A 19,437-nucleotide genomic window follows, 5' to 3' on the forward strand; every position below is an offset into this window, starting at 1 on the left:
AAACTCTTAAATCTCCACAAGTGTGACTCTATTGCTTAGGACTTTGGCGCATATAGAGAGGAGATTGGGTGGGAGTTCTAGGTCTTCGAAGTTGCCACTCTCCGAGGGTCCATTACAAAGCAGGCAAAACCCGCCAAACAGGACCTTCATTCTTCTAAACTAGTACGAGGCTGTCGGGTTGACATCTTGGAAGCCACCATCCGCCGATTCCAATAAAGCCCCACCGCAGTTCAGATTGGAGTTGTAATACTTCAGAGTTTAATTATAGGTGGGACATTGTTCAGAGTGGTGACTTTATAAGGAGTGCGGAGAAGCGAGAGGCGGTAAAAATGTGGCTGACCCAATATACATTGGCAGATAGTGAGCGAGTTTACTGAGTCATAGCACCTCGAGTAGGTCTCAGGAAGGCCACACTGACTTTTGTGGCAAAATTCTTCTGGTTGTTGGTTTTAAACAGAGTGTCAAGTACTGAGGCTGACAAAGTACCCACAGGGGACAGGGTAATCATGGTGGCAGCGCTGGCAGTTGGGCTAGAGATTGACTTTGCCCGCATGATGTTTGTGGACATTCACGAGAGGGCTTTAAGACCTCCAACAATTACCCTTTTCTGTGTTTGATCTTTCAGATGTTCAGGGATGCTAGAGTGTTAATCTAGCATTGTGATACGCTTCTCTACCCGACCTGTACATTGCATATATGTCTCATCAAGGATGAGACTAATGTCGCAGCACCCCATAGTGCCCCGGGTCAAGGTTCCTGCATTGGGCGACAATTTTGATGGAACAGTGGAGCTATCCCAAGGGGTTGACCCTTCCGCACTCTGGCCTCTAATTCACATGCAGCCAACAAGTCCCCCTGCTCATCCATATCCACACCAACAGTTGTAGCTGTGATCGCTCTAGCTAGAATTCATAAGCTAGAGGCGCATATGAGCACCCACTTAATCATATGAAGACGTGGATGCAGAAGTCCACAAAAAAGGAAGAGGACCATATAGAGAAGCGGGTGGCAAATCAAACGGAGCAGAAGATTCAGGTGGTTCACAAATGCGTTGATGCATTTGACCTACGTGTTATAGCACAACCAGCCCCCACCATTAATCTCACTACCATTCAGAGTAAGTTGTCCAGCCTACGAGCCAATGTTGATGCTATCTTAAGGATGTCAGGGACTGAGCCGGAGCATGCTCCAACCGAGCTAATCTAAGATACTATTTTGGAGGAATTGTTCTAGTTATCTCGCTGAGCTACAAATTGAACCCCGTGTTCGCGGCAAAAAACACCATTCTAGCCACACCACCGAGGCCGATGATGATTCCCATCGAATAAAAAAGTAGCAGACATAGTTGGAAAAAATTAGGTTGTCCTTGTTAGTGGATGAGAAGATGCGCCAGAGGAGGGTGCACGAGTTAGATTTTGGGGCAGCCAGATCCGTGCCTGTGAGCAGAGAAAGGAGCAATACTGATGATACAAAGAGAAAGGCGGGTGGCTTTACTGATGGTGTCACACTTAGAGATGTGGGCACTTCTGATGGTGACAAAAATTTTGATCTTGAGAGCTTTGGGAAACAGGACCCACCCATTTGCTGAGAGATCTTCGGCGCTATGCACCACATGTTTTGCTTCACCTAACATCCTGTTGTGTAGGATTTATTGTATATTGGGGATAATTACAATTTTTTTGTTGAGGGTGGGGTAAATTGAATGTGAGTGATATGATGGAGTCTGAGCATCCCAACACCCGATCCTCTCTTTTGGTTTTCTTGCCTGTGTATATGTGTATGAGTATATGTATAGAAGCATGAAAGACTGAAGCATGATGGCTAAAGAAAAATGATACCCTGTACATTGTAGTGCTTGCATGTATAGGTTCAGATAAGTTGAATTTGTTATCTTTAAACATGACTTGAAAAGGCATCAACTCCATGACCTTAAACTAAAACATGAATTAGGAATTATGATAATCTCATAGTGGAACGATGTGTCAAGTGAGTGTGAGGATATTTGAGTGTTCAACAGTTGGTGCCTAACTAGAACTTTCCCGGTTAGTCCATCTAAGGGAATCTACTTTAGTATCTAGGAGGTTATCGTAGGCCCTTGTTAAAAATAGCCCATATCTAGACTAAAAGCGGTTGACCAAATTCAATAAATGTTCCCTTTTGATCCAAATTTGTAACTCTCTGAAAGTCCATGACCTAATATAGAGACTCACAATTTGTTCAAAGGTTGGTAACAATGTTTATACGCCTAAAATAATGTTTATAAACCATTAAGAATATTTTAGATTCAAGACGTCAAGAAACGTCCAAGACGTCTGGAAGCTAGTCTAATAGAACTAGTAAAACGTCCTTAGGTGTCGTGAAGGTTTGTAGGTTTTGTATGAAGTCTAAAAATTTTAGAGTGACTTTAAATGGGTAAACTATGTATATATGGTGAAAACGTCCTGGTCCGACCCCCCAAGGGTCTCCCTAGGGGTGTACGAACGGACCCCATAATGGGCTTGGCAAGCTGCCAAAGTAGCAGCCAAAATACACATGGAAGAAATGTGTCCGCGTCGCGGACTTGGTGGGATTTTAGTCAAAATCAAGTCTCTGTCACGGTCAGGTCGTGGACTCTACTTTCTCAAAAATTAATTTAGAAAATGATGCGGTATCAGCTCCGCGTCGCGGACTTGTTCTACGACGAAAATCTAAAATTTGGAATTCAAGTTTGACTTCATTGAAGGGTCAACTTAAGTGAGTGGTCTTTTTGTATTTCATGGGAGGTCTATATATTTATTTTAAATCAGTTTTACCTCACATTCACTGACTCAAATCAAATCCCCAAATCAAAACTCAAAAGCTCTCACCTCTCTCTACTTTCTCTCTATATTCAACCTCTAATGAAGAAAGAAGGAAATTTGAAGAAAAAGTCCATTTTATCAAGTATTTCACTTGAATTTCATGTATTAAGCTTCATTAAGGTATGATTTCTTCACTCTTGGGATCCTTTCCTCTAGAGATCCTTTCGAAGTTGATTTCTAAGTAACCCAATTCCAAGGTTTCCCTATTCTAATGGGTTTTCTTCTAAACATGAAATTGATGATTGATTATGTCTAGTTGTTACACTTGTCTAATTAAATATATATTGTTGAGTAATTGATGTTAATTAGGGGATTTTCGTGTGGATCATGTCCCTTTCCCCAATTTCCCCAAATCTTGGGTCTTGCTTATGAATTGATGAGAATTGGAGAATATATTATTTGTTAGACTTGTTCAATATATTGTAATTGATTTATGGACTGCCTAGGGTAATGTATTGTTGGGATTGGATCTAAATCTTGATGAGTTTATGATGAACCCAATTCCCCCTAACCCTATGTTATGAATTGAAGTTAATTGGGATTGTTATAATGCAATTGACTTATTGCTTGTTATTTACTATTGTATTATGTTGTTACACCTATTGATGGATGAAATGGGATTGAATTAGGTAAACCAACGATGATGGCTTTTGAAGGAGAAATTGGTAAGACTTCGTGATCTTGAACCTTTACTTCAATTGTGATGGCTTGTACTTAGTGATGAGGTTCAACTGAAGCATTTCTTGTGATTATATTGATTAGGTGCTGGTATGATCATGTAATTGAAATCTATTGATTATGTGAAGATGTGAGATTATGCTTAAGATGAAATTATAAGGTCGGTTATAAATTCTGTACGTGCCTTAGTATGACATGATAATAATGTGTTAATCTCACATATGACAGTTGCATTGAATGAATATTCTCATGCAATTCCTAATGAGGTAATGATTTTAAATAAGCAAGTGGGTAGTCTCATATAGCCTATACTAAGCTATGAAGATTAATAAAGTCTTAAACAAATTTAAAAAAGGGACATTAGCTTAGCAACGAGCGAACTAGATATGGGAGGTGTCCTATCCTTATGTGAGAAGGTAGGTTCAAAATGATACTCATGAAATTGGAACAATAATGCGATTATGCATCAAAAGGGTCCCAAGTATATCTCCTAGTTCTTTAACTATGTTTCCCTCATAGGAATACTAGCTAGTGGATCCACCTAGAATGATATGTTCATGTTTTACTACCTTGGCAAGTAGTCCAATTTTTTTTTGATGTAGGGTTTCATGATACCAGATTCCATGTTTAGATCATATGGTTTATGACGTTTAAGGCAATTGTTCTCGAAACTAAAATGAAGTAATAAAGAGAACACTAACTAGGGTGACCTAACAGTTTTGACTTAGTCTAGGTAGGGGTATGGGACTCTACCTATACATTGCACAAGTTGTCCTTGAGAGATATCTTAGAAGGTTGTTCTTATGTTATATAAAGTAAATGATTATGTATATGTTGACTTTACATAGTGATGATTCTATATGATGTTAGTTTCATTAATGAACATGTTATTGGTCTATATTGCAAAATGTGATGATGACTACTCTTGATGCTATGTTATGTGTAGATAGACATTACTTGTGATCCTTTGATGGGTTTACGTAGTTGAGTAAGATTATGGGGTTTTACTTGATGGTGGGTTATTAGTAGGGGTCTTGTATATGTTGTCATGTTATGAACTCTTATATATATAATGTTGTTATAACATTATGTTGGAGTTGTATTGATTATGTACTCAAATATACTATGATACATGTTGACTTGATTATACTTGATAATGTTGGTCTTGTGTTGTATATGATCTTGTCTTAAGGAATATGTGATTATTGGATTATATGGGTTCTTGGTTGTGCATAAGGCTTTTCAAAGTAACTTAGCATGGTTTTGAACAAATGTTCTATTACACCCTCAAAATGAACTAGTTTGAACTAGAGCTTCGCATGTGTTTCATAAGTTAATAATGAGTTAAAATATTGTACTTTAGCATTAGAAGTCAGTTGGTAAAGTTTGGGTGTGTTTGGAAGTTAAAAGTCCAAGAACGACATGACTTTCCCAAATTGTGGCTTGGAATGTGCTAGTGTGTCCTTGATTTTGATGCATGTTTTTAGGTAGTATTTGATGTCTAAAGCCAGTGTGATATACCTTAGTACCTATAGGGGTGTACCAAGGGTCAAAAGGTTCGAGTACGACTCCTCGAGGACCACCCAAAGGGCCCCCAAGGAGGAATCAAACATTGGACAAGAAGCTTCAAAATCCAAGGAAGAAGACCAAGTTCTTCAAGTTTCCTCACCAAATTTCGTGGGTTTCTTTCATATTGAGGTATTGTAGTTTATCGTTGACTCATCTTTCATTCAACGATCCCATTTCAAGACTTTTCAAAAAGGGTTTTCAACTCCAAATTCTTCCATTTTGAACTCTAATCATGGGTCTTGCATGAAAACGTTTTATTGAATGTAACATGATATTTTTCAATGTTATTTGGTGATTTAAGGTTAAAAACTCAATGACCCTATGCTCAATCCAATTCTCAAATTTTGACTTATGGAGTGGGTTTAAGGTGCTTGGTTTGATAATGTTAAAACTATGGTTTTCTATATATGATGTTGTGATTAGCTACTGCCTTATTATGCTTTATTATGATATATTTAGTGAAATATTGAGGAAAGGTGGTAAAGGCTTGGATGAAGGGTAAGCTTTCTCTCTTGGATAAGTTATATTGAAGTAACTCTTGAGTGGTTGTCACATTCAGGGAGGACCCCCTAGATGTAACCGGATTCGTCATCCTCGTCGAGGACTAAGACTAACCTCTTAGCTCATATCATTACATTCATAGGTTAAAATGCGGAAAATTTAAAACTTTTCTTCTATCTATCATGTGATTTACATAGACCTCTCGCATACACATAATATAGTCATATCGAGTATACGTAGACACTTCCTATAAGAAGATTACATAGTCTACTATTATTGCACATATATTTATAAGATATAACATAGTCTTAAAACCAGATGTCTCATCTCATAACCATCTAAAAAAGAGTATAACAATTGGGCATAACCCATACATCAATAAAATAAAATCCACATATAGTCTATACAATCTTTAGTACTCAAATGAAAAAACTTAACATATTGTGTATACCACATATCAATATCCGAAGCTAGAAAATGGCATTGTCCTTGAAGTGGTGAGGACCTACCCTACTTGGAGAGTGAGAGTTCCAAATCTTCCTTCAAAAGTCGTCAAAAGCCTTCAACGACCGGAACCTAAGGGGAAAAGGGGAGATAATGGGGTTAGCACATCACCTGTACTAAGTATGAGACCATATTCATACACAACATAAAATCATGCTAAAGAGGGACATTTCAATAAAGTATGCAATTTACTTTGAAAAGTCTTATGCACATTCAAGAAACCATACCAATCAATAAGATATATTCGTTAAGTCAAGACCATGTACATCACAAGACCAACCATACTAAGTCAATTCAAGCTAACATGCATATCAACATAATTGAACACATAACCAAAACAACTCTAACATCAAGTTATAACATCAACAAGCATTTGTAAGAACTCATAACATCATAACCAAAGCAATGACTATTACTCATGAACCCTCACTAAGTATGCTAGTGCAATGAATAATCAAATCCCCGTTACCTTACTCAATCAAGTCAACTCAATAAGAACCATAAACAATGTCATACTTCACATAGCATACCATTAAGAGTACATAACATCATACTTTAGCAATAAAGACCAAACACATGTTCATAAGTGAATATCATGTAGTATCATAAACATGCAAGACCATCATATATATCATTTACATTTATAAGCATATACATACATAACAATATCCTTCTATGACTTCCTTGAAGGATAACTAGTGCAATGTATAGGTAGAGTCTCATACCCCTACCTAGACTAAGCTAATCCTTCTTAGTTCATCCTAGTTAGATCTCATTCCTTTAGTTAATCTTTTTACCCCTTGGGAACATGTTGTCATCGAACACTACACCAAAGGAAGGCGTACTACTCTCCAAGGTAGTTCCAAAACATTAACATAACATCTATTGTGGATCCACTAGCTAGTATTCTTATGGGGGCAACATAGTTTAAGAACTAGGAGACATAGTTGGACCCTCTTTATGCTACATGAAGCATAGTATCCAATCTAATAAGTACAATAGTGAACCTACCTTCCCAATTTGGGAAGTGACATCCTCACTCTAGTTCACTCGGTGCTAAGCTAGAGTCCCTTTTTAAAATGTCTTTAATACCTTCATAATCATCATAGCTTAATGTACGCCATAGGGTCTATCCCTTTTATAATCATCATCATAGCTTAATAAGAATTGCATGAGTATTTTCCTTTCATTACAATTCATACATGTGAGGTTAGCACATTTACATAGTAACATCATAATACGGAACATTGGTAAGTTATCACAATCCTTTTAAAATTTACATCTTAGCCAACAACTAACGATCCACATTTCAATTCAACATCATACAAACCCCGAATCTTAACATAAGGTATACTTCAACACAACATCATCAATTAATCACAAGTAATCATAATTGAAGTAAAGAATAGAGATCATGAGACCTACCCAATCTCCTTCACAAATTCCATCATCAAGGTCTTAACATCAACACTCTAATTCAACTCAACAAAGGATATAATACAATCACACAATAGTAACCAACATAATAATAAAGTCAATTGAATCACTAAAGAATAGTTCATCACTTGTTCATAGTCTAGAATTAGAGACTTAGGTTAATTACTCAAGAACAAGCATAATTGGACTGCAATACATCACAATCTACTAACAATTGACAGAATAACAATATACAATAGTAATTTACACATTAACCAAGATAATTGTATCAATAATACACAATTCAATTCAAGATCATAACCTAAGGTTAAGGGGAAAAGGTCATCTTTCCACAAACTAGGTCAATGCATCAAGAATTAGTATATTGTTTTTATAATACATGTAATATACTCATTATAACCAAAAGGAGTCATAAACAAGAAAATTTATAAAATAAATTTCGTATTGAAAGAAAACCTACTTAGAACTCTACTTTTTGAAATCAATTTTGGTGAACCTTTTGGGGAAAGAAACCCCAAAGGTTAAAGAAATTCATACCTTACTGTTTAATTAAGTTTGATGGAGAAACTTTATCATTTGCACACCTATAACCCTTCTTTGCTAATTCTTAAATGGGGTTTGTTTGGGAAAGAGAAAGAAGAGAGAAGGAGAAGCAAGTTGAGTTTTGGAAATTCTGAGGGTTAGGTTAGTTTAATTAGGTTAGGGTCTTTATATAGGTCATTAACTAACTTAATTAAACCTCCTTAACCCATAACTTATTAACTAACCACTTTATTAATTCATTTAACTAATCCTAAAAAGGTGTATAAAAATATCCTCTTTGACAGACGAGACCATGTGCACGCCTCGTTTGTCAATCGACGACCAAGGGACCAACCATCCTATTCGTCCGTCCTTTTGATCAGAGTGTTGCCAAAATGACCCCTTCAAAATTTTGGCTAAGTATTTATCGATGGAGGAATCTACACCCCTTCTAGTCACCAATGGATTGTCTCCTGCACTCATTAATGAACATTGCCTTTTGGCAGCTTTCTGCCATATTGCAAGGGTCCTCCTCAAAGGACCTTGGTTGGTCCTTGGGGAGTTGTACCCGGACGTACCTTTGCTGGGTCCTTGGGGAGTAGTACCCAGACGTTTCGAATATAAACTAACTCTAGTACATGTTATACACCATACCACCAAATTTCATCACTTTCTGATTCTTAAAACGTAGTCAAATAGGCTAATGCACACTAGCACCTCTTGAACTAGTTTCGAACGTCATGGACGTTCCTTCACGTTTTAATTCTAAAACTTCCTAAATGACTCAAATACGTTATAATTGACTTATAAAAAGTGTTACAACTCTTAGACTCTCATTTTAGGATCTAGATTAGGCTTTAGAATTCCGGAGTATTATATTTTCCCCCACTGAGGAACATTCGTCCCCGAATGACATTAAAATTCTTTAAAAAGAAAGGAATAGACTCAAGACTAGCAGCCCAACCAACAACAACATATCAAAACCTGAGTTACAATTAAAATTAACATAACCACATGGCCTTTTCCACAATTCAACTTAAAACATCATTTTAAAACTCATAATAGTTCAACATTCCTGTCATGTTTATTCATTCTGTCAAAGCTTTCTTCAATAAATATCAACATGCTTAATTCAATTCATGGAGGTAACATGTACTTAAAATGCACAACGTAAACTCAAAACAAAGAAATAGCATTTTCACTTTTATAGGGATAACTTCAATGTAATTCACTATAACATGAACATTTTTGCAAAACTTCACCAAAAACCAAAGCAACTTCAATTTTAGTCATTATTTTCATTATTAGTTTTAAAAAAACCTTAGTTATCAAATAGATAAGGGTAACAGGACTTCATATCAGTCTCGGCCTACAATGTTACACTCTCAACTAGGTGATTCTTCCATAACAACTTTACGGAAGCCACCTCTTTATTTCTTAACTGCTTTACTTGTCTATCAAGGACTTGAACCGGAACCTCCTCATAAGAGAGGTTCTCTGAACACCTAAACCTTCAATAGGAAGAATGGACTTGGGATCACCTATACACTTCGTAAGCATCGAAATAAGGAAAAGTTGATGAACCTAAGACAATTAACTAGGAAACCTCAACTCATGTTCAACCTTACCAATCTTTTGCAAGATTTCATACGGATTCACATAACGATGACTAAACTTCCCTTTCTTTCCAAATCTCACCAATTCTTTCATAGGCAAAATTTTTAGATACACTTTATCACCTTCTTCAAACACTAACTCCCTTCTCCTATTGTTGGCATAAGACTTTTGCTAACAATAAGCTATTTCCAAGAGATTACTTGTAATATGAACCTTCTCCAAAGTCTTATAAATCAAATCGGGACCCAAAAGTGAAGACTCGCCTACTTCAAAACATCCAATTGGATATCTACATCTCTAACCAAACAAGGCTTCATAAGGCGCCATAGCTATAGATGAATGGTAACTATTGCTATATATGCAAACACAACGAAAGGCAAATGTTTATCCCAATTTCCCTTGAAATCAATTATACAAGCTGGAAGCATATCTTCAAGGGTTTGAATAGTACGCTCCACTTGACCACCCATTTGAGGATTAAAAGCGGTGCTTAACTTCATCTTGGTACCTAACCCTTTTTTGAATAACCTCCAAAACCTAGACGTGAATGGTGCACACCTATCTGATTTGATGGCTAATCTAATACCATGGCAACACAAAATATCATCTATGAAGATCCTTGCATAATCCTCCACCGAATAGGTAGACTGACAGGAATAAAATGAGCAGATTTGGTCAACATATCCACAACAATCCATATGGAGTCATATTGATTTTGTGTCCGAGGCAAACCTAAACAAAATCATTATTAATGTCTTCCCACATCTATGTAGGAACTTGGATTTCTTGAAGTTAACCACCCGGCTTTTGGTGTTTGGCTTTCAATTGTTGGTAATTTGGACATTTTGCAACAAATTTCACTATGTCCTTCTTTAGTCCTTCCCACCAAAATACTTATTGACGTTATGATACATCTTTGTAGAACCCTGATGAATGGAGTAACGGGACCTATGAGTTTTCTCAAGAATCCGGTTCCTCAAGCCATGTACATTGGGAAAACACAACATTCCTTGATACCTCAAGACACCATCCCCCCAAGGAGAACGCCTCATTAAGTTGACTCATAACCGAGTTCTTAAACTCCATCAATGGTTGATCAAGGTGTTGTTTGGACTTCACCTGAACCACCAAATGATGATTCAGAGTTATGATAGACCACGAAACCACCATTCGGAGAATCTTCCAATCTTACACCTAATATAGACAACCTATGAACCACTTTCACTAGGTCTTTCTTGGCTTCATCTACATGAGACACACTACTCATGGTCATACGACTTATAGAATCCACAACTAAATTGGCTTTGCCGGGATCATAGAGAACACTCATGTCGTAATCTTTCAACAATTCCAACCACCTTCTTTGTTGTAGATTTAACTCCTTTTGAGTAAACACATATTGAAGACTCTTGTGGTTGGTATACACATCAACATGGACCCTATACAAATAATATCTCCCTATTTTCAAGGCAAAAACCACGGCCGCAAACTCAAGATCATGAGTTGGATGGTTCTCTCATGCACCTTATGTTTCCCATAAACATAGGCACTACTTTCCCATGTTGCATAAGAACAAACCCCAACCCCACTCAGGATGCATCACAATACACAAAAAAAAAAACTTGGTACCCTCTGATAAAGTCAAATCGGAGCAGAAGTAAGACTATCCTTCAAGATTTGTAAGCTTCTTTCACATGCCTCCTACCACTCAAACATCACACTGTTTTTGGTCAAAGTAGTCAAGGGAGATGCAATGGACGTAACGCCATCCACAAACCTCCATAATAACCCACTAGACTAAAGAAACTCCTAATGTCAGTTGGATTCAATGGCCTAGGCTAATTTTTCACCGCCTCGGTTTTCCCTGGATTCCCCTTAACTCCCTCACTAGAGATGATATAACCAAGAAATGTACCGACCTTAACCGAAACTCACATTTGTTATACTTAGAAAATAAATGGTTTTCCTTAAGCACTTGTAACACCACGCTCAAGTTATCCCTGTGTTCACCCTCATTTTTCGAATATACTAAGATGTCGTCAATGAAGACAATGACAAATGAATCTAGGTAACTTCAAAACACCTTATTCATGAGATCCATAAATTCCATTGGGGAATTAGTGAGACCAAATGACATTACTAAGAACAGAAAGTGATCATATCTTGTTCGAAATTCTGTTCTTGGTTTATCCTCACCTCTCACACTAAGTTGGTAATACCCTGACCTAAGTCAATTTTTGAAAAGTAGCCTGCACCTTGGAGTTGATCAAACAAGTCGTCAATTTGAGGGAGAGGATACTTGTTCTTAATAGTGACTTTATTGAGTTGGCGTAATCGATGCACATTACAAGGGGCTCATCCTTCTTCTTTACAAACAAAACCGGAGCACCCCATGGAGAAAGACTAAGTCTAATAAAGCCTCTGTGTAGTAAATCTTTGAGTTGAGCCTTCAACTCTTTCAATTCTATCGGAGTCATCAAGTAAGGAAGAAGTGAAATGGTATTGGTATCCGGTAGCAAGTCAATACCAAAATCAATTTCCCATTCCGGAGGGATTCTGGAAAGATCATTAGGAAAGACCTTGGAAAATTCCCTTACTATGGGGACTAACTCAATGGGAGAATTTTTTGAGTCTAAATCTTTGACTCTTACAATATGGTATAGACACCCCTTAGAGATCATCTTACACACATTCATAAAAGAAATGATATGACCTGTAGGAACATAATTTCTCCCGTTCCATTCTTAAAAAAACTCATTTGGAAAGTTTAACTTCACCACCCTAGTTCTATTATGTATGGAAGAAAATAATCATGCAACCAATCCATCCCCAAAATGACATCAAAATTTACCATATCAAGTTCTACTAATTCCACATGAGTAACTTAATTGGGGAACATTATAGGAAAATTTCTATATACCCTCTTTGCAACCACCGACTCTTCTACTAGGATAGTTACCATGAAAGGTTCAATTAGAATATCAGGCAAAATATCAAACTTTCTAGCTATCAAGGGAGTTAAAAAATATAATATATCACCCGGATCAAGTAAAGCATACACATCAATACTGAAGACTTGTAACATATCGGTCACCACATTGGGAGAACTCTCTTGTTCACCCCTAGAGCGAAGTGCATAAAAGTGATTCTTCTTTGGAGGATCCACATTAGAACCACTAGCTTGTGCTTGCCCACTACCCTTGTCTCCCCCTTCAAATTTGGGCAATCCCTAACCTTGTGGCAACTTTTTCCACTTTCAAAGCAATTGTCCATCCCAATGAGGCAATCACTATAATACCACATTCAACAAGTTGTCTTCTTGTTTGGTGATCTAGTACTTCTTACCTTTTAAGACTTAGGGTTAGACACCCTATCATCACGAGCATTAGGAAATCTAGAAAGAACTTGATTAGAATACCTCTTCTTAAACCTAGGCTTGTCTTGAATGTCAAGCCTACACTTTGAATAACTACATCATAAGACCTTGCCCTCTTGGCATCCCTACTCCTTCTCTTAACCCTTGTCTCTTCCACTTGTTGAGAATGAACCATGAGACAAGAAATGTTCGTATTATCATGTCGCATAGCCGAACGACATTATTCCTTCAAGTCATCTGACACCCCCGTCACAAAGCAACTCATGTCATCCCTAGGATCGGAAATCAAAGAAGGAGCATACTTTGATAATTTAGTCAATTCCAAAGAGTAGTTAAGTACACTCATACCTCCTTGAAGAATCTTGATGAATTACTCCACTTTGGCTTCCCTCTTATCCCTAGGAAATAACCTATCAAGAAAAGCCTTCTTGAAGATCTCCCGTGTCACTGGTCAACCTCTTAAAGGCCTATTGTCTCTCCATTGGATGTACTATGTTTTTACCACACTTTGAGTCTGTAAGTAGTTAACTCGGCCTTCTTAGTAGTAATCAACCCCATAGCATAGAGAATCTTATAAATTTCATTAATGAAATCTTTTGGGTTTTCCTCAACCGTGTACCCATAGAAATTAGGGGGATTCATCCTTGTGAAATCCCTCAAATGGGAGGTTATGGTGCCAACATGTTGGTTTGCTCGGGGTACAACTTTCCAATTAGCTTGGGCTGTCATGGCTTAGGATTGAGTAGTGACAGCTTGTTCTTGAGTAGTAATGGCTTGGGCCATTTGGAGAAAGGTTTCCCTTATGTCCCCATCCATCAATGTGGGAGGATTGATTGGAGCTTGGCCATCATTAGCAACTTATTCAAGAGCAGGGACTTGATTGCCTTGGGGAGGAACTCTTGCTTTGGGAATCTCATCATCAAGTCTTCGAGCATCTATTCTTCTAGTATTTATTACCTATAATCACAATAAATTAATTAGATGATAAGGATACATAGATTATAGACTCTAGAGGCACGACATTGGATTTCCAAGAAAAGGAGAATTTTCTAAGCATCATATAGTTTCCTATTCATAAGTGTGGCGCGCTTCCCAAATATGAATAAGAATCTACATAGACGTGGTTAAGTGAGACATCGACTCTAAAGATATTCAATCTCATGCTCTGATACGAAGTTTGTCACATCCGGGGAGCACCCCCTAGACATAAATGGCGTCATCGTCCTCATCGAGGACGAAGACTAGCCTCTTAGCCACATAATTACAGTCATAGGTTAAAAGTAGAAAATTTAAAACTTTTCTTCTATCTATCATGAGTTTTACATTGATCACTCGTATACACATAATATGGTCATATCGAGTATACAAAGACCCTTCATATAAGAAGATTACATAGTCTTCTACTTTTATTGCATATATACATATACGCACACACATATATAAATATATAATATCTTTTATATAGAAAAGATGTAATATAATCTTAAAACTGGATGTCTCATCTCATAACCATCTAAAAAAGAGTATAACGATCGGGCATAGTCTATACATCAATACAATAAAATCTACATATAAGCTATACAATATTTAGTACTTAAATGAAAGAAATGAACATATTGTGTATAAGACTTATCAATATCCGAAGCTAGAAAATGGCATTGTCCTCGAAGTGGTGAGGACCTACCCTTCCTGGAGAGTGAGAGTTCCAAGTCTTCCTTCAAAAGCCGTCACAAGCCTTCAACGACCGGAACCTAAAATGTTGGGGGAAAGGGTGAAAATGGGGTTAGCACATCACTTGTACGAAGTATGAGACCAAATGCACACACAACATAAAGTCATTCTAAAGAAGGTAATTTCAATAAAGCATGCAATTTACTTTGAAAAGTCGTATGCACATTCAAAAAAAAATACCAATCAATAAGACATATTTGTTAAGTCAAGACCATGTACATCACAATACCATCCATACTTATTCTAGTTAAGCCAACATGCATAACAACATAATTGAACACATAACCGAAACAACTCTAACATAAAGTTCTAACATCAACAAGCATCTGTAAAAAAAACTCATGACATCATAACCAATGCAATAATTATTACTCATGCACCCTCACAAAATATACTAATACAATGACTAAGCAAAGTCCCATAACGTTACTCAATCCAGTATACTCAATAAGAACCATAAACAATGTGCAACTTCATATAGCATATCATTAAGAGTACATAACATCGTACTTTAGCAATAAAGACCAAACACATGTTCATAAGTGAAACCAACATCATGTAGTATCATCAACATGCAAGGTCATCATATATATATCATTTACATTTATATGCATATACATACATAATAACATCTTTCCAAGACTTCCTTCAAGGCTAACTAGTGCAATGTGTAGGTAGAGTCACATACCCCTACCTAGACTAACCTAATCCCCATAGGTCATCCTAGTTAGAGTTCATTCCTTTAGTTCATTCTTTTTATATTTTGTGAATATCTTGGCTTAACCAAATTAGAAGACATGAGCTAATATGGAATCCGGTGTCATGGAACCCTACACCGAAAGAAGGCGGACTACTTGCCAAGGTAGTACCATAACATGAACATTGCATCTAATGTGAATCCCTAGGTACTATTCCTATTGGGGCAACATAGTTCAAGAACTAGGAGATGTAGTTAGAACCCTCTTTATGCTACATGCATTATAGTCTTTGATCTCAGGATTAAAATAGTGAACCTACCTTCCCTATGTGGGAAGGGGTACTCTTTACTCTAGTTCATTCGGTGTTAAGTTAGAGTCCCTTTTTGAAATGTCTTTAATGCACTTATTAATAATTATAGCTTAATGATGGTCATAGGGTCTATCCCTTATATAATCATCATCATAGCTCTATAAGAATTGCATGATTATTTTCCTTTCATTACAATTCATACATGTGAGGTTAGCATATTTACATAGTCACATCATAGTAAGGCACAATGTTAAGTTATCACCATCCTTATAACATTTACATCTTAGCTACAAACTTACAATCCATAGTTCAAGACATTTCAATTAAACATCATACAAACCCTATCAATCTTAACGTAAGGTATACTTCAACACAACATCATCACTTAATTACAAGTAATCATAAATGAAGTAAAGAATAAAGATCACGAGACCTACCCAATCTCCTTCACAAATCCATCGTCAAGGTCTTACCATCGACCCTCTAATTCAACCCAACAATGGGTATAATACCATCACAAAATAGCAAAAAATGGAATAATGAAGTCAATTGAATTACTACACAACAATTCATCACTAGTTCATAGCGTAGAATCACACACTTAGGTCAATTACTCAAGAACCAGCATAGTTATATTTCCATACATCACAATCTACTGATAATTGATAAAATAACAATATAAAATTGTAATCCACATATTAACCAAGCTACCTATATCAATACTACACAATTTAATTCAAGATCACAACCTAGGGTTAAGGGGAAAAGGTCATCTTTCCACAAACTAGGTCAATGCTTCAAGAATTAGTATAATGTAACCATAACACAAGTTAATCTACTAATAATAACCAAAAGTAATCATGAACAAGGCAATTCACAAGATCAATTTTGTATGGTAAAAAAAAACCCACTTAGAACTCAACTTTTTGAAATCAGCTTGGAGGAACCCTTTGGGGAAAGAGATCCCAAAGGTGAAAGGAATACTGTGCCTTAATAATTGATGAAGTTTGATGGATACAATTTATCATTTGAAGCCTTAGAACCCTTCTTTTCTAAATCTTCAATGGGGTTTATTTGGGAGAGAGAAAAAGAGAGGAGGAGCAATTTGGGTTCGGGATATTATGAGGGTTAGGTTAGTTTAATTAGGTTAGGGTCTTTATATAGGTCGTTAACTAACTTAATTAGACCTCACTTAACCCCTAAACAATTAACTAAACACCTAATTAATTCATTTAAGTAATCCTAAAACGTGCAGCAAAACAACCTTTTTGACAGACGAGAGCACGTCCACACCTCATTTGGCAATGACGGCCAAGGGACCAACCGTCCTGTTGGTCCGTCGTTTAAGTCATAGAGATAGAAAAATTACCCCTTCAAAATTATGGAAAAGTCTTCATCAACGGAGTCAGCGAAGCCCCATCGATTCACCAACGGATCGTCGCCTTCACTCATCGATGGATACTGCCTTTTGGCAGCTTTTCGTCAAATTGCAAAGGTCCTCCTCAAGGGCCTTTGGTTTGTACTTGGGGAGTCCTACCAAAATGTTTCGACTATAAAATAACTCTAATAAATGTTAGAAACATTACCACCAAATTTTATCATTTTCCGATTTTTAAAACTTAGTCAAATAGGCTAAGCACACTAGCACGTCTTGAATTAGTTTCCGGACGCATGGACGTTCCTTGATGTTTTGATTGTAAAACATCCTAAATGACTCAAATACATTATAATTGACTTATAAAAAGTGTTACAACTCTTAGACTCTCCTGTTAGTCTCTAGATTAGGCTTTAGACTTCTAGAGTATTACAGTTGTAAGGTCCACCTTTGGTGGCGGTGTTTATTTGAAGTATATATTTATTGTGAAGATGGTATTGAAGGCATGATATTTTAAATGAAGTGATAATTTTGATATGTATATGTATGATGTGTTTTAGGAGGTTTAAATGAGTATCTTGAAGGGTTAATGTCTAAATGAAGTATGTATTTGATGTATGAAGTATGATAATGTGTGAATTGTGATAAATGTGGGTATCATCATGTCTAGAAGTAAGTGAAATGAATAATGGATATCATGTGAAAGGTATTCTCAAATATACTCTCACAAACACACTTGAATGTATGAATGAAGTCCATGAATGAAAATGAGGGATTGTAGGGTAGACACTCTTCCCGAATAGAGATGACGTGTCTAGACCATCCCCATTATTCCTAAGTATGAAAAGGGAGATTTTGGGGTGAACACTCTTCATGAGTTGAGATAAAGTATTTAGTAGCAACCTGACTATTCCCGATGAGATTTTCAAAGATAAGTTGGAGGTTGGATACCATTCGTGAGTTGAGATGGAGTGTTAAATAGTTATCTCTTCACCTATAGTCAATGAATGTTTATGACTCCGTGGGGGAGTTATGCTTATCACTGGTAGAATTTGAAGAACAGGTGAGTACATTCTTGAGTAGAGATGTTATATCTAATGTGCCACTTGAGATGGGTGCTCCTCATTAATAGAGAATGAGTTATTTAGTTGAAATCTCCTTATCACTTAACTATGCGTCCATGTAGGTGTGTATATTGGAGAATACATGTAAAGGCTAAATAATATGATCCTACCTTAGGCAAGTAGGGATCCCTCATCCGGTAAGGGTAGTACCGGGATTTCATGTTTAGATCTCAAGGTCTATGTCTATTAAAGCTAGCCCCCACAAATGTAATGTAAATGAATTAAGTCTTTTTAAAGGTGTACTACATAGGGTAGATTGTGGAATAGGACGTTACCTATCCATTTAACAAGTAAAAATTTGAAGGGAGTCTTGGTGTGTCCTTATATGAAATGCATGAATGGGTCATTATATGATGTAAATTAAAGGAATGTGACTTTATGTTTAAAGTCAATGAAGCATGTTGATGTTATGACTTGTACGATGAATGTCTAATATGTGATGAATGTGATGTGACTATTCTAAGGTTATTTATAAGGAGCACTTAGTGGAAGTGGTAGTATGGATGCTACTTTCACATTGCACTAAATGTAAATTGTGGGTTGCCTTGGAAGATTGCTCTTATGTGAAGTTTCTATGTATACGAATGTTTCTATTAAATCCTTGGTATTTAATGGTGACTTGTAAATATGAAATGAAGTATGCTTATTCCTTAGTATCTTTTAGGTATATATTGAGGATATTGTATGGGATACCTCTTTATGCCTTACTTAGGGGAGACTTAGTATAACTTAGGATAGTAGTAGTTCATGTGTAATTTTGGGTTTACTGTAAGTATGCTCTTATGTTAAGAAAAAATTGAAGTTTTACCTTATGTGCTAAATAATGATACTATATGAGGTTTTTTATTTGAATTCATGAAGGCTTTTATCAAATAGCATAACTTGTATGTTTCAACTAAATTGTCCCTTTAGCATGATTTTGCATAATTTCATACTTAGTACAATGCTTGTACTAACCCCATACTTTTCTATACTCTATAAGTATAGGTTGGAGACAAGTTGAAGGTTAGAAGGCAATCTTGGAAATCGACTATCTCAAGACTAAGTATGTCCGCATATATTCGAAGGCATAGTCTATGTTTCTTTAGTTCTTGTTTAAGACTCATATTAGACTATTTATGTATTTCTTTGAATGTAAAAGTCTCTGTCCCTATG

The 19,437-nt window shown here is 36.5% G+C and overlaps 1 pseudogene; it reads right to left on the reverse strand.

Moving 5' to 3' along the window:
- Positions 1-553, reverse strand: part of LOC107019569 — a 38,296-nt pseudogene extending 37,743 nt beyond the window's left edge.
- Between the last annotated feature and the right edge of the window lie 18,884 nt (positions 554-19,437).

Source organism: Solanum pennellii, chromosome 5 (genome assembly GCF_001406875.1).
Source record: "Solanum pennellii chromosome 5, SPENNV200".
Taxonomy (NCBI): domain Eukaryota; kingdom Viridiplantae; phylum Streptophyta; class Magnoliopsida; order Solanales; family Solanaceae; genus Solanum; species Solanum pennellii.